The sequence below is a fragment of the Tenebrio molitor genome, chromosome 1 (genome assembly GCF_963966145.1).
Source record: "Tenebrio molitor chromosome 1, icTenMoli1.1, whole genome shotgun sequence".
NCBI lineage: Eukaryota > Metazoa > Arthropoda > Insecta > Coleoptera > Tenebrionidae > Tenebrio > Tenebrio molitor.
The window spans coordinates 15,494,852-15,511,576 of NC_091046.1; positions in this window are offsets into that span (position 1 = coordinate 15,494,852).

Consider the following 16,725-nt stretch of genomic DNA (forward strand, 5'->3'; position numbering starts at 1 on the left):
GTCTTTCGGTCCCGGCCCTTACTATTGTGTAGTCTGTTCAAGTCAGTTTCCTGTTTTGTTAAAATGGATTAAAAATGTGTGAGTATTGTTCTATTGTAAACTAGTAAAACTGACAACAATGCACTAGACAATGACGCAGTTTATAACCTCAAACTTAGAAAAACATAACCTAATTCAACAGACAGCTTTACTGCCAACTTAAATGCACTTTTTCCATGGCCTCCCCTTATGCCAAAACATCGTGAATGGTATATATAATACATTCATTTTTGTTTTAGACCAGAGTAGGCTATTTTAATTTTTTTAAATGTTGGTATCGGGGCTATGTCAGAAAAAAAATTAAAATTATTCGAACTGCCAGTGTCAAATTTGACATTATTATTAAGTATTAAGGTAAATTAGTTTTAAATTTGTGCAATGTTTACATTTATCACTAAATACACACATATTGAGTCCTCGAAACTATGTAGTTAATTGAAAAATGATAATGCTTGGCTACATGGTAATGAATTTTGACAAGAAAGTATAACCTCAAATATTATACATAATGTATATTGTCATTCAGCCACAGTCTTACCATACAACTCGCCAAATTTCCATAGCCTACTCTGGTCTAAAACAAAAGTGAATGCACTGTACGTTGATTAATAAATTAAATTTCATCATAAACGTTATCAAGTGGTCAGCGTCATTAGTATTTTTGGTTGCGTACAAAATAAATTCAGAAATAAGCCTTATGTGACTTGCCCCGTATAATAGAAAATAAGATTTTTCATTGTTTATTATTCCTTGTCATTCAAACAAAAGCGTAAAAAAATGTAAGTATATAAATAGACATTGAATACACATTTGGTATAACAATGCAAAAATGCTTTGATGCCCTTTAGAAGTTTGAAGCCAGCCATTTGCCTCAGTCATCATTACTTCATCTAGGGCCTAGATCAGGTGAATATTTTATAACTGGCATTATAAGCAATAACCATGGAAATGCAACTCTTTCATGCTGAGCCACTGTTCAGAGTACCCCTCGTCCGAACTTTCCCTTTTTTTTTCTTGATAATATATTTTTTTGAAAATCTTATTTTCTTCACTGCTTCACAATATTATATATGTATTCTGGTGTAGTGCTTTGACGTATCAACAGGTGTTATTAAGAAACAAAAAATTACTTAAACCTATTAGATTTCTTTGTAAGATAATATGTATAATATGTGCAGTAGAGTAGATTACATAAACCTTCACCGATAAACGGATTTTGAGTTAAGAGTTTTACGTAACAGAATTCTATAAAATGGTTCTTTTATCATGTCGCCGATATCTTAGTTCTCATCTACTAAAGTATGTGTCCTTTAAATAAGTGATTCGCTTGTATCGCTGAATATGCCCCTATGATCGATACGGAATTGTTTGGGGTGAGCAAGCAAATAGCCGCTAGCTCTTTCATCCATTTATGGACGATAGACTTGATATTTTTGTTAAAGGAAATTGGATCACTCTGATTTCCATACACCTAAGCCGGATCGACGCGTGGCCACAATAACAAGGGTGGGCGAAAATCTATTGAGTTGGTTTCGTTCCCCGAAGGTACCATTTGGGTCACGTTGCTTTTAACGCTACCGATACCTATGCATACCACCCGCTTAACCGACTAAAAAGAAAACAACTTTATTCTACTGTATTGCCTTAAAATTCTTAAAATTTAAACATGATATGAGTGACATGAGACATCTGACTTTTACTGTCGTTTCCGTTTGTTTAATTTTATATTCGGCAACCTCAAATTAACATAAATATCTCAACGTTTTTATATTTAATTTAGGTAAAGTTGATATCTGAATCTTTTATCAGAGTTAAAATGCGCTTTGCTGGGGGTTTTATTGTTCTCTGAAAGAGAGAAACGGACCCCAACCAACATTTATTTCATTACTTTAACCAAAACAATGCAATCTGTCAAGCAACCAATTACATGATTTGTCTTTGAATGTCTCATAGCCCTTGCTGCCTGGACCACTCTTAGATTTTCTCATTAACTTAAATAAATGAGAGAATATTTCAAGCGTTATGAATAACAATTATGAAGAATTTAATTTAACGCCGGCCTCATCTTGAGTTTGTTGTTTGTTGTTCAATCTTTTCTGTTATCTCGCAAACCCAGCCTTTGATCCTTACAAACTATCCATTATACTGAAGTCTTGGTAAAACAACTCATTATCACAGTAAAACTATCATATTTTTTTATTTTTAAGAAGTATACTTAATAAATGTAGAAGTATTTAATCAGTATAAGAAAAAATTACTAGTAAAAACAGATTTTTAACGTGTTTACGTTTAATAGAATATTAGTTTATTTACGGCTCCAAAACGATTAAAATCTTTAAAATTAGCTTGACGTTTCGTTTTGACAACTTGTCGAACAAAAAAAAAAATATTTCTGTTTATGCATTGAAAACAATTTGTTATTGTCTCGTGATTCTGGCTTTAGAAACATTAAATTTTAGATTTATGTTTTGGTGTTGATTGTTTTTCCAATTGCAGATAGTCGTAGAAAAAACATTGTATGGAACTCATGTATAAATTGTCTTTATCTTCAAGCGGTCGAAAATCCTGCCTTTGTTTATCTCTGTAGAAACGGTTGAAGTAGCTGTTTTTTGTAACCGGACTTGAAACACTTCAAATCCTAGGAGTTGAAATGTTCAAAGGTGGCTCAAAGCTTGAAATATTTCTCACGATTTATTAAAAAAAAACAAACATCTAAAAAAGCGAAATAACGAAATTATTACCCAATATGTATTTATTTAATCGGTACCACTGTGGGGTGTAACACGAGTCCCCATGTGCATAGATGACAAATGTCAAAATCAAAAATAGCAAGATGGCGTTAAATAAAAAGTAAATTTTAGAATTTAATAGACCTTACTAATATTATTAAACCTTCAAGTACTAATAATATTGCAACAAGAGCAGTTTGAAAATTGTCCTTTTCCTGTAACTGCAGTTATCCGCTTGAAGGTAATAGTTATTTATGTGATGTGATGTAAATTAATCTTTACGGGCGAGTTGGAAGGTTTGTGGACGAGCGACGAAGGAGCGAGGCTCCATAATCCAATGAATCTAGTAAAGATTAATTGCTAAGCGAGTTGCATGCAAACTTTTATTTCCACCTTCAGCCTTCAAACATCGTTTTTTAATTGCTACTTATGTTTATAAAAAGATGATATTCTGTAATGAAAGGCGGTAGGGCAATTTATACCTACGTCGTCATGTGTTGTGATACTGATAAACAACAAAAATATTGTCAGAAGTTTTGTGAAAATTGTTGCAAAAAGAAAGAATGGCTTTAATGCCCGATGAAGACTTTGAAGGCGATTTTCTTGAAGTGGAAGAAAATATCCAAGGAGTCGCCAACGCTGCAAGTGCGGTTCCCTTACTGATTCGATCCAAAGAGCGGTATGAAAATGACTTTCGAAAACGGAGCATCGTAAAATTTTAGAGGTCTCTTCTACGAGCCTGTAAAATATTACAGAGTTCTGCCCGTAACTACTCAGTTACTTAGTTACTACAAATGCTGTAAAGTGTCACTTGCTTAGAAGGTGGAAATAATAGTTATTTATGCTACGAGGTTCTGTGTAAATTAGGCTTTTCTAATTGCCCGAGAGGCCAGATTGAAATACGAGCGTAGCAAGGGTTTTAAGGCCTCGAGGGCAATTAGAAAAGCCCAATTTGCACAGAAACGAGTTGCATACAAAACTTTATTGTTTTTAACGACGTCCCCAAAGCTTCCAAATCTATTAAAAATGATTTTGCATTTGCTTTTGACAGTTTTGACAAATTTTTCAAGAAATGCCACTTTGAATGTGTTGTCTAAGGCAACGGTTGGTTATCTGCTATTTTTTGCTTTAGACCAGTTAGGAGGCAGTTTACAAAGGAGAAAAATGAGAATTTATGACAGTTGAAAGCAATAAATTATTATATGTTCAGAGTAGAATGTCCTTTTGTGCTTCGCCCAGTTGTCGACTTCGTCTCGGTCTTCAATCTCTGGGCTTAGCACAAAAAGATTCGCTTCTACTCTTAATGATATTAGCTATTTATGCACCAAGGGCGTTACAACGACGATTATGCCCGTACAACGATGATTATGCCCGGAGAACGATGAATCCAGCTCGAGGGCTTTAGCCCGAGAGATGGATATCGTTCGATGGGCGTAATCATTCGGTGACGCCGTGGTGCATACAAGATTTTATTTTTCACTATACGTGTTCTTAAAAAAAAAAATTGGCATCTGCAATTTTGAATTGATGCTTATTCTTATTACGCCCTGTTTATTCCCCGGTTGTTATGGACATGTTTACGTATTTCGTATCCTAGGAGTTATCATGCAATTATACTAAAGTGAAAAATAAAATCTATTATTGCTTTAAAATTTTTCCACTAGGATGTCCTATCTACTGGATTAGGGTGGCCCACTGTAGATAACACCAAAACGCCAAACCCCATGCAACCATGTGAGTTTTTGTAGTTAACCTACTTGCTAGATAAAATAAAGACATAAAGTAATATACAGTATGAGTCAATTGTGGCTGATTTCTGAAATGGTCTTTAATGCAACCAAAAATACTAGATCTATAATTTTAAAAACATGAAAACATTAATCCACGATTGCATTGCTCTGAAAATTGTCAACTTTGTCTTGACAGTTTTGATAAAACTTGGTTATTATGACTCAAACGATGAGAAAGTGGACATGTTTCTCACGTATGGGGTACCCATGTCGTAAAAATGCCATGGTCGCTACGGATCTGTATCTACAGAGGTGTCCAAATCGCAGGTATATTTTTGTTTTTTATTTAGTTATTTAAATTCTTACAAAATGAGTTAGCCCTTATTGTTGGAAAAGTTGAGAAGACAGCAACGTACATAAGTGGTTCTAGCAACGCCTTTAGATTTTTTGTTGTGGGATGTTAAAAGAGAAAGAGTCTGTACTTACAATTGATGAACTTAAAGAATTCGTGATGTGATAAGTGTATGGCCATAACGTCAGAGACATTACACAACGTTCAAAGGTCCTTTTTAAACAGGGTTTACTCCAAAATGGAATACATGTTGAACAATTTTTACGTTAGTTTTCTTTTTACGTTGTCATTTTGCGAACTAAATTTCCTACATTGTCATTTTGACGTTTGTAGCGAAAAACGCAATTTTGATTCAATTTATTATTTACATCCAACACAGTATCAAGTGGTGAGTAGAATTAGTATTTTTGGTTGCATCTAAGAAAATTTCGGAAATACACCACAATTGACTTATACTGTATGAATCGGTCATTTTAGAAATATTTTGCGTCAGTAATGCAAATTTTTTGAAATTACTTAGTCAGAATTTTTAAACTTCCCCACATTAAAAGGAAAAAGTATTAGTTTCTTTATTCGCTGAACAAAATGATCATTTATAATACCACGAGTAGTCCAAATTATGTCGATTATTTTTCAAACTGGTCTCGAATTATCAGTTATGTTTGGGAATGAATCCACGAGTGCGTCGGCACGAGTGAGATTCCCAAGCACAATTGAATGAGTGAAACCAATTTGAAAAATAGTCTACATAATTTGGACTACGAGTTGTATTCGGAGGACTATTCCATGAACCAACTTTGGCAATTTGGCAGCAAATCGGAAGAAGAAATTAACGCAGAAATCGAAGAAAATGTTTCCAACAACACAAAAAAGACACGTGAGTCCATTTGGAAGCAATTCTCAAGGCTGCATTCATTTGTTAAAAATAATCGCTGGGATCACGAGTGGGAATATTCGGTCCAATTTTTTGAAACCATGGTAACAAATGTGTAAAATTGTGTTTTTATTGGTCCATTTTTAACAAATTATAGGTGAATGGAATAGTCAATTTAATTGAATACTTGGCCCTAATAAACTAATAAGTCTTTGTAATGATGTTGTCTTGCGCAAATAAATGTAACTTATGTATGTAGTGACACGAACTCGTAGAGCGACCTGTTCACGACCAACACAGTTAATTCCAGATTACAGAAGTATAAATTACATAATTCCGTGAGCTCTGATTGATCAGTTGCGCGACCAAAGGTGGGATTTAGAAGTTCACGGCATTCTTTTTGATCTCGTTCTCACACAAACAAAAACAATATAATACATACGTACAACGCCGGAAGGTTTTACTGGAAAGTAGTCGCATTTTTAATATTATTATAATGGATCGTTATGTTTTGAAAATTAATTATGTAGATTCATAGATGAAGATGATGAGACAATGGGTAATATTAATAAAAATTAGTATCTACTTACTTATATATATAAGTATCAGTTCAACCTAATAGCTATTGAATTGTAAAAACAGTTTAATTATCAGTTCGTAAGTCCGCTAGTGTTTTATAGACCTCATAATATATCTATTCAAAATCGGCATTATTATGACTTCATAATAAACAGGTGTTGGATAATAGTAGTTTATTTGACGAGTTTGTGTGTAAATTTAAAACGCTCGTTTCACTCGCGTTTTAAAATGGCCCACGCGCGCCAAAAAAGGCCCAATTTACACACGAACGAGTTGAATACAACGTTTTTTTGTTCGACGAGCCCCTTGAAGGCTCTAAATCGCTTAAAACCTTTAAAATTAGCTTGACGTTTCCTTTGACAAGTTGTGACATTTATCAAAATCCGTTCACATAGGAGAAAATTCTCAAATTCTGACAGTGTCGAACAAAAAAGTATATACTTGAATCCATATTCATAAACAGATGCTTGTCCTTATGAGCAGATACTTAATCATACAGAGTGATTACAAAAAAACGCCCCAGCTTATATCTCTCTTATTTGAAATCCGATTGCAATAAGCGATACATCTAATTAAAGGGTTCAAACAGTACTATAAACTGGATATAAAATGTTGCGCTTAGTAACCCTACTTTGCAAAGGTCAAGGGTCAATTTTATTTTTTTAAATAGCAACATACAGTTTTTTTGGTACAGTTCATTATTCATTATGTTTTTCTGGGTTCAAAAATATAGCACACCCTGTATATTTAAATGTTATTCTAATTTTTAATTCTTTTAGGAGCAAGTATAACTTTATTTGTAACAGGCCATGAATTACTTATGAAGACATTTTTGTAGCCATAGGAACAATTTTTTTTGTTCGACACTGTCAGAATTTGAGAATTTTCTCCTATGTGAACGGATTTTGATAAATGTGACAACTTGTCAAAACGAAAAGTCAACTTAATTTTAAAGATTTTAAGCGATTTGGAACCTTTAAGGGGCTCGTCGAACAAAAAAACGTTGTATTCAACTCGTTCTTGTGTAATTTGCGCTTTTTTGGCACTCGTGGGCCTCGTTTCACTCGCGTTATAATCTGGGCCACTCATACCAAAAACAGCACAATTTACACACAAACTCGTTAAATAAATAACTATTATAGACAAGATATAGAAAAAAGAGAGTCTCATACCATTTTAAGTCATTAATAGTGCAAACTCGGTATTCTCATAGTTACTGTAATATCTCTTCCTATCTGTGTGCTCCATATCCCAAGTTTAAAATTTTAAATAGCGACACACCCTCTGTGACACATCGTTGAAAATGTTATTAAAAATTTAGTATAGCAATACGGCTAGTTGCTTTTTTATAGCCAGTTTTGAGAGAAAAAAATGTACTTAGTTAAATGTTAGCGGTTCTTGTTCAACATTGGTTCTTCAATAATAAATATAGAAATATCATCCGACATATTGTTATATCGGGTGTTCATTTAAATTTCCCGTTAAAGTTGGTGTTTAAGAGTCGATTTTGAGGGCAGCACTCGTCAGTCTGCAGATAAAAAATACAAACGACGCAAAAAGTGAAGTTAGATTTAAACAAATTTGTAATTTTCACAAAAATAAAAGTTAACAGGGGGTTGAAAAATTAGCATGTAAAACCCTATGGCCAGTCTTAACAAAAAACGCACTGTATACAACATAGACATAAATATTTTTTGATTCTAATTTTATAAATAAAATCATTGAAGTATTGACCCAATAAGTAAAAAAATATTCAATGAAGAAAATATAACCATTATATGTATGTACCGAATGTTAAAGTTAGGTTATGTACCCAGGGTAACAAATAAATCCATACAGTGACAAGCTGAGCCATACGTTTTTAATGCTATTGTTTTTCATAACCTACTTGACCAGACATTTGTTGAAACATACGGTATTTTCAAAAATCAACTAGGTAAACTTGTTAAATATTTTGAAGACAGAATAATGCGTGAGGCGGTAACCCCCAATAGATATTTGAAATTTGTAATAGGAAATATTCTAATATTATTAGAAGATGCAGTTATCAAACTACAATAAATGCGTCATTTCAACATAATTGTACTCCATCGCATTACACCTGTCCCGTAAGAAAAACGGCGTGGCCAGTCTCATCACTTGACTTGATACTACTGGATTTTTTGTGGGAATATCCAAAGGGAAAAGTGTATTAATTAGCATTCTTTAATGATTTGCATTGAAAAAAGTGAGATGGTTTTTGATAATTTTCGTATTTTCTTAAATTACGAAACAGTTTTTTTTTGTGTACATTGTCATTTTTTTGATTTAAAAGTTTAATAAAACATAAATCATATCAATGTGTTCTACTTTTCAAATTGTTCACCTAATTGATTTTTGAAAACTATGTTTAAATTTTCTTTATCGGATAACTTATTATCAGTTATCACTTTATAACTTTAAAAAGAAAATCAAAAAAGTCTTTCTGTGTATGTTGTAATAAATAATGTGCTTCATTTAAAAATTTCAAGATTCCATTTTCCAATAAATCTTTCAAGTAGATACTTTTCATCTAAAGCTTGATACGATCATTAAAAAACTTTTAATTCGCATGGTGTAATCATTTGTAAAACTGACATTTTCCCAGATCTTTGGACACGCTGTACATTTCACCTGCTACCGAATCTAACCTTTCAGTCTAGCTTCGAAGAAACACATTATTCGTTTATGGCCGCTTGATAATTTTATGAGTGTACACCATCCTTCTGAAACTTATCTCTAATTTTTAACAATTTTTTTTTCGGCACATTTTTTTAATCTTCAAGTATAAATCAATTTCTGCAAATCAATTTATTAATGAATTATATTTTTAAATTAATATTGTTGTTAACTAGCTTAAATAGACTGAACTCTTACAGAGTTAATTACGAATATTTATCGATTTTATTTGACTTTTCTTGTTTGCAGGTAAAATGACCACGTTACGGTAGGTATATTAAGTATAAAAATACCTTTTATTTTGTTCGGACTGTACCAAGTAACGTGTTGAACAATCTTTAAAGTTTAATTATTCTGTTAGATCATGCAAAGCTTTGGGGTACAGTAATGTATTAAATTACCTCTTTGCAGATAAAAGGTTTACTGACCGTGGCCTATTTTGAAAACCCCCTAAAAGGATCTCGTAATAAATCGGAATTATGCAAAAATCCCGACCTTAAATCTAAAGCTGCGAATCAAGTAGCAGTTAATAACAAGCGAAAGATTAATGTTGTTTTATTTAAATATATTCCTTTGAGATTCGTTCGTTCCTCGTAGTATTTAATGACATTTATTTTAATTTCTCTGACAATGCTAAACATTCCTTCTCGTTAGATTCTCGTCATAATTTTGTTACTAACTTGTCAAACTAAGAATTTATAAATGTCCACTGGGAAATCAAAGATTGGTCTGGTATGAATCGTGTAATTTATAAGCGAGTACCTATTTAAAACTTTTAAATTTGAGTTAATTCGAGAAAGCGTACTTTTGTATTATTCATTATTATTATATCCATGGAATGTCAGATGATCTTTTTAAATATTTCTATAACACGAAGATGTCGCTTAGCTGCAAAACGACGTAAAAACTTTAATTAATTTAGTCTTTGTGGTGTTGGAATTAAAGAATTAAGCTTTCTACAAGGGCTCATTCGATTTTTTTTTGCTACGTATTTAAAATTTTTGACATTTCAAAGTCGCAGGACATAACTATGGCAATCCATGAGCAAGTGCCTATCATAGTTATAATTCCAGCTGTTACAAAATGACAAAACTGACTTTACTGAGTCCATCGATTAAAAGGGATAACCTTTATTTTCGAATCAGTTCCTGAGATTACACTGCTTAATTATTCTCTTTCTAGAGTACCTACGTTTTGAATTATATACAGGTGTCCTCAAAAAAGAAGACGAGTCCATAACTCCCTTATTTATTGGAGGATTTTAATTATTTATACACCAAATTAAATGATTGTGAATAGGCTACAAAAGGACCTAATAAATTCATGTAAACGCTTCAATGCTAAACGGTCAAAAAAAATTTTTCAAATACATAGGAACACATTTTTTTTAGTAATTCTGATAGAGATCTTTATTCTGAAAACAACAGTGTATCACAAATATAGACTTACATATCTACCAAAAATACATGCTAACTTAAGTTATTGCACTGTAACCCAGTGCTTTTTTTAGCTTCTCGCTTGGTGCTAGTCATTTGTTTCAAAAGTTGGTGTTACTTTTTTTATGTGAGGTTCTAGATACATTGTTGTTTTCAGAATAAAAATCCTATCAGAATTACTAAAAAAAGTATGTGTTCCCATTTGAATTTTTTTTACGGTTTAGCCTTGAAACCCTCGGTGCTATACATGAATTTAGTAGACCATCTTGTAGCCTATTCACAACCATTTAATTTGGTGTATAAGTAATTAAAATCCTCCGATAAATAAGGGAGCTATGGACTCATCTTCTTTTTTAGAGACACCTGTATAATTTATATATGTATGTACAGGGTGACTGACGAAAAACCTTGGATGCTGTATCTTGCTTATTTTTTATCCGATTTGAACAAATGACACGTCAAATGAAATAATTTTGAAAACACTTCAATACTAACTTAATAAAAAAAAATTCTTGCGTCCAGTTTTTGACAGATGAACATCAGCTTCTTTTTTTCAAATAGCACTGTACATTTTTTTCTATTCAGTATTATAGAGATTTGTCTTCTGAATATAAAAATGCAAAGAACTATCCCCATTCATTAAACAAAAGTCGAGAAATTAAAGAGTAAATGTACAAAATTTAAAAATCAAGTGACCAAAATAAACAAGAGAGAAGTTTGTTCTAAATGCTCCAAATGACTAAGTAAGCTCTGAATATTCATTTGTCAAAACAGTTTGATAATAATAATAATAATGTTGCTGTGGAAGAAAATTTCCAAAGACGATTTAGTGTTAACGTGTGGTGTGGCATTTTTGGAGATACAATGGACTAGTGGGTCCCTTTTTTATTGATAGCAGTCTCGATCAAACAAAATATCATATTATTTATTATCAAACGAAATAAGCAACTTTCTGGATGAGATACCATTAGCAGTGTTGAAAATGGTCGTGTTTCATCAGGACGGCGCCATACCACGTAATGCACGCATGAATTTTGTATTTTTAAATCATTTAAATCATTTTGGTGAACGATGAATGGGTGCTCATGGAGCTATTCGATGGCCCGCTACATCCCCAGATTTGAATCCATTGGATTTCTTTATCTTCATTCGAAACCTTCGAGACAATGTTTATTTAACCCCACCAGGTACCCAAAAAGAGTTAAGAAAATGGATAGTGCGAGTATGTCAGGAAAAACCCCGAAATTTTTTACTGAATGCAAAGGTGGGTATTTCTAGAAGGTATCGACAGTGTCTGCAACAGCATTGAGGAAATTTTGAGCAACTAGAATAGATTTTGTATTGTTTACAAATTTGATTACTTGATTTTTGATTTACAATTTTTTTCAATTAAAATACATTTTTTGTTTTTTCTTTTAACGCACGAACATTCAGAAGAAGATTCTTTATAAGAACGAATAAAAAAATATATAGAGTGTAATTTGAAAAAAAGAAGTTGGCTATTGTCTGTCAAAAAATAGATGTCGAAAAAAATATCGAATAGGATAATAATGAAGTGCTTTTCGAACTATTTCATTTGATGTGTCATTTATTCAAATCGGATGAAGAATAAGTAAAATACAGCGTCAAAGGTTTTTCGTCAGTCACCCTGTATATAATAATAGTGCATTTTTCAATGAGCGTATAATAATGGCTATTATTCAAGAGGAAGAAAATTGCAACACGAGCCGGAGCCGAGTAGGAGTGAATAATAGCCATTATAGGCGACTTGAAGACTATACTTGCTCCACGACTATACCAAAAAAAAACTTCGAAAATTAAATTTAATTTGATGTTTAATATTTGACAATTAAAATTGTGCCTGGTATAGCGCTTGCTATGCAGTGTGCGACTTATTGTTTACAAACGCATTCGATTGGCGATCTGCCGTTGTAGAATGAAAATACGAGGGATGTGATTGGCCGACAGCCGTGGATTTAAGTATATTCTAAAAGGGGGGTGGAATTGATATTATTCTTTCATTGAATATCCAATAAGAATACATTCATTCTTTAATAGTCGGTGTGAAAAATAATTATTATTAGGTAACTAATTTATGCTAAATCTTCAGTTTTAATTATTAATTGATTAATTATTTAATTGCTTATTAATTTAAAACATCAGTTACCAACTATTAGAAGATTACCAAAAGCTTATAGACATTTAACTGCAGATAAATTAAGCTCAATTATTAATAATTGTGTTTCGACCAAATGAATCTCTTCCTTTCAGAATCTTTTGCTTTTCTTCTATAGAGCTTTCAATGTAGCCGAGAAATCTTATAAGTCATTGAATAAGCATATAAAAAAAAATCTTTCTAATTTTGAAGTTCCTCAAATACGAACTGTTTCTAAGAAACGTACACATTTATCATTAGCTAAGAAAGTGGAAGCAAAAGTACCTGATTTTGATATTAAAGGAGCTGTTAAATTATTGTCCTCGGATGACTCATTAGCTTCATTCCATGAAGATGTTGTTGAAGAATTAAAAAAAACATGCTTCACCATCTCGCGAACTTTTTTCCCAGACGCTTTCAAACCAGGAGACTTTTCTTTAATAGTCATTGAGCAAAACGTTCGAGAAGCTATCAATTCCTTTCCTGCCGGTTCTTTACCAGGTTTAGATGGCATGAGACCATAATATTTGAAAAATATTATATGTTTATCTGCTGATAAACCAGATTAGCAAGCACGAAGAGCTTTAACTAACAAAACTGTGCAATTTTTTATTGTCTGGCCAACTTCCTTCAGAAATTTGTCATTTATTATGTGGTGCGTCTTAATGTGCCCTTCATAAGAAAGATGGAGGAATCAGACCGATCGCCATAGGAAACTGTTTACGAAGATGGGCTTCAGAGCTAGCCTGTTTTCAAAGTCGTAATATTGTAAATTCGTATTTATCTCCACACCAACTTGGAGTGGCCACTAAGTTAGGATGTGAAGCAGCAATTCATACTACACGAACCTTTGTGAATAACGACCAAAACCGTGGCAAAGTTGTTCTTAAATTAGATTTCAAAAACCCATTTAACTCAGTCGAACGAGATTGTATTCTAAAAGAAGTCCAATGTCATACCCCACTTCTTTTACCCTTATCTTTATCAATGCTATAGCAACTTTATTTTTCGGTGATCATTTAATTTCTTCTTCTGTTGGAGCCCAGCAAGGAGATCCTTGCGGTCCTATGATTTTTAGTCTTGCCATTCAACAAATTAATTAATTTAAGAAAGTTATCAATTTATTCAGAAAAATTGGTCTTGAATTAAACTTTAACAAAAGCGAGATCTTTTGCTGTTCTGGAGACACAGATTTAAAAGTCATAAAGGAATTTCAAAATTTAGCACCAGGTATTAAAATTTATGACCGAGAAGGTTTATCTCTTTTAGGCTCTCCAATCTTTGACCAAGGTTTCAAAAACGCTGTCGAAAAAACTATAATTACAGTTGAAAATCTTCTAAACACAGCTGAACTTCTTAGCAGACGCGTGGCTTATACTTTAACCAAGAATGTTTTTTCATACCAAAATTTAATTTTGGAAATTTTCGAATTATGTTAATTCAATTGACTCTTTTTAAACTCTTCTTTAGAAAGAATACTTAATTTACTTTTAACTGATTTACAATGATGTCAGTCCACTTGACGATTAGATTTGGTGGACTGGAAATTCGCCGCATTTCCGATATTTGCGTCCCTGCTTTCCTATCTTCAATTCATGGTGTTGAAAAGCTTGTTTCTCTATTACTAAATCAAAGAATAATGAGCTTATTATTCACTATTATGATGAAGCTTTAGCAGTCTGGGATGTATAAAATGGGAACGAAAGACCAACAATTCCACAATTTCAGAAGAATTGGGATAATATCAATATCAAACGAATAATTGCCAATTACTTCATCTTTAATCCACCTCGAGACTTGGCTCGTTTTAAGGCCTTGCAATGCAGACAATCAGGATCTTGGTTACATGCAATACCTTCTCCTAATATTGGTACTCTTTTAGATAACACTTCCTTCCAAGTTTGTATTGGTTTAAGATTGGGTTGTAATTTTTGTACACCTCATATTTGCAAATGGAATGCGAAAGTTGACGAAATTGGCATCCACGGTCTAAGTTGTTCAAAAAGCAGTGGTAGATTTTCCAGACACACTGAAATTAATTCTATTATTATCAACCGTCTTTGACTTCTATTCATGTTAATTCAACTTTAGAACCAAACGGACTGTCTCGGAATGATGGAAAACGCCCAGATGGGATGGCTTTAGTACCATGGATTAAAGGTCAACCTTTAGTTTGAGACGTTACTATTGTAGATACACTTGCAGATAGTTACGTTTTGAAACCTTCTGAAGTTTCAGGTTTTGCCGCTGAAATGGCTTGCAAACGCAAACATAGCAAATCTAGTTCAGTTATTTCGTCAAATTAAATATTTAAAGGTTTAGCCTTTGAAACCCTTGGTGCAAAGAAGCCATCGATTTCATTAATGTCATCGGAAATCGACTTATTGCGGAATCAGGCGATTCAAAATCAAAAAAATTCTTTTTCGAGAGGATTTCCCTGGACATTCAACGTGGAAACGCTGCAAGCATTTGGGGCACTTCTCCAGATTCCGCATTATTATCGGAAATGTTTGTATTGTAAAACTAAATTGTTATGTACCTACTTATGTTATCATAATAGATTTCTTCTCATTATTTAGGTATTATCATTATGAAAACGAACTTATAATTTTCTCTTTTTATTGATGATATATTATTGGTGTAAGTTACTGAGAGAATAAATTTTTTCATAATTTAGAGGGCGAATTAATATCAGGATTATTTTTAGTCAAGGAATTCTTTCACAGGCGTTTTATATGAAGAAATTCGTAGTCGTATTGATAAAAGGATGTTCTCAAAATAAAAAAGGTAAGCTTTAAATAAACAAACCTGCTGAGAATTTTATAAATGCACCAACCCTTGATTAAATTTTGTCAACGGATCCCATAAAAAAATCCGGAGCATGTTTCAATTGACTACAATGAAGGAAATTGATAAAAACCATAAAACAAATATATTTCTAGAGGCCCTAAGGGCTCCAACCTATGAATACATACCGACTAATTAAAATGACCATGTTGCATTAATTCAGTTTGGAGTGAAATATGCAAATTTGTCGATGCTGTGACGAATCAGTTTTAAGTTGTGACAAAAATGTTCAAAGTAAAAAACCTGTTTTTTTCAATATGTAGTTTCTAGAGTTGATTCTTGCTTAGTATTCAAGAACAATATAGTTCTGACATAATGGATACTTAAAGGGTTCTTTCAGTAATAAATGAAATCAAACTTAAAATTATATTTGCCACAAGTTCGGACGGATGATTCAATAAGAGCAAAAGAGCAGACTCCGCCAATGCGTTCACAATTGTATTGAATCATACAATTCAAAATAAAGTGATACAGCTTCTATTTGGTGGCATGAAGAATTCATGATATTGCAGATGAGATGTGAATTGCAATGGTGTGCAATATTGGAACTAGATCCCAGAGCGCCGACTAACAACACAGCTTTTTCGTTTCTACTTATTTACAAGTCCCTGTTTCAGAGTCCTTATATTATTACAGGAACCTACACATGTATAAAGTATCAGGTGAAAATGAATGAGACGTGTTTTCCTATCAACTTTTATTATCTTATCAAGCAACAAGACTCAATTTAAGCTTCACAGAACAGGACAAATGCATACATGCTCGTATATCTTTTATAGAACAATGTTTATTTTCATGCGATTTAATTTACTTTAAGTAGCAGTACAGTATCTTTGGGGATCTCTAATGTGCATATTAAAATATTTACTTTTGCAATTAAATCGATCACTTTGTTTATACATTCTTTGCAGTCTTGCTCACGTTGACAAAATTATAGGTCCAAATTGGAAACAGGTAAAGAACATTTTATAAGCCAAATTAATTATAACTAGCTTAATAGTTAATAGAATTTCTAAATGTAATCTTGATTTTGTGTTTATAGTGCTTTAATAATAATTACAATGATTGATTTCTAAATTGTAGTGCAGTTTCACTTACATAGATGTAATAATACATTCAATAAAGTGTAATTGATGAGTGTGTCTGTCAGTTGATATTAATACCATTGTGCTAACCCACGACCTGAAAGACGCTATATCACAAATTCGAATGCCAGAGTTAAGGCTTAATAAATCATGTTCCTATAAATTAATAATTCGTTTTTAAGAACGTCGTTTAAGCCGATTC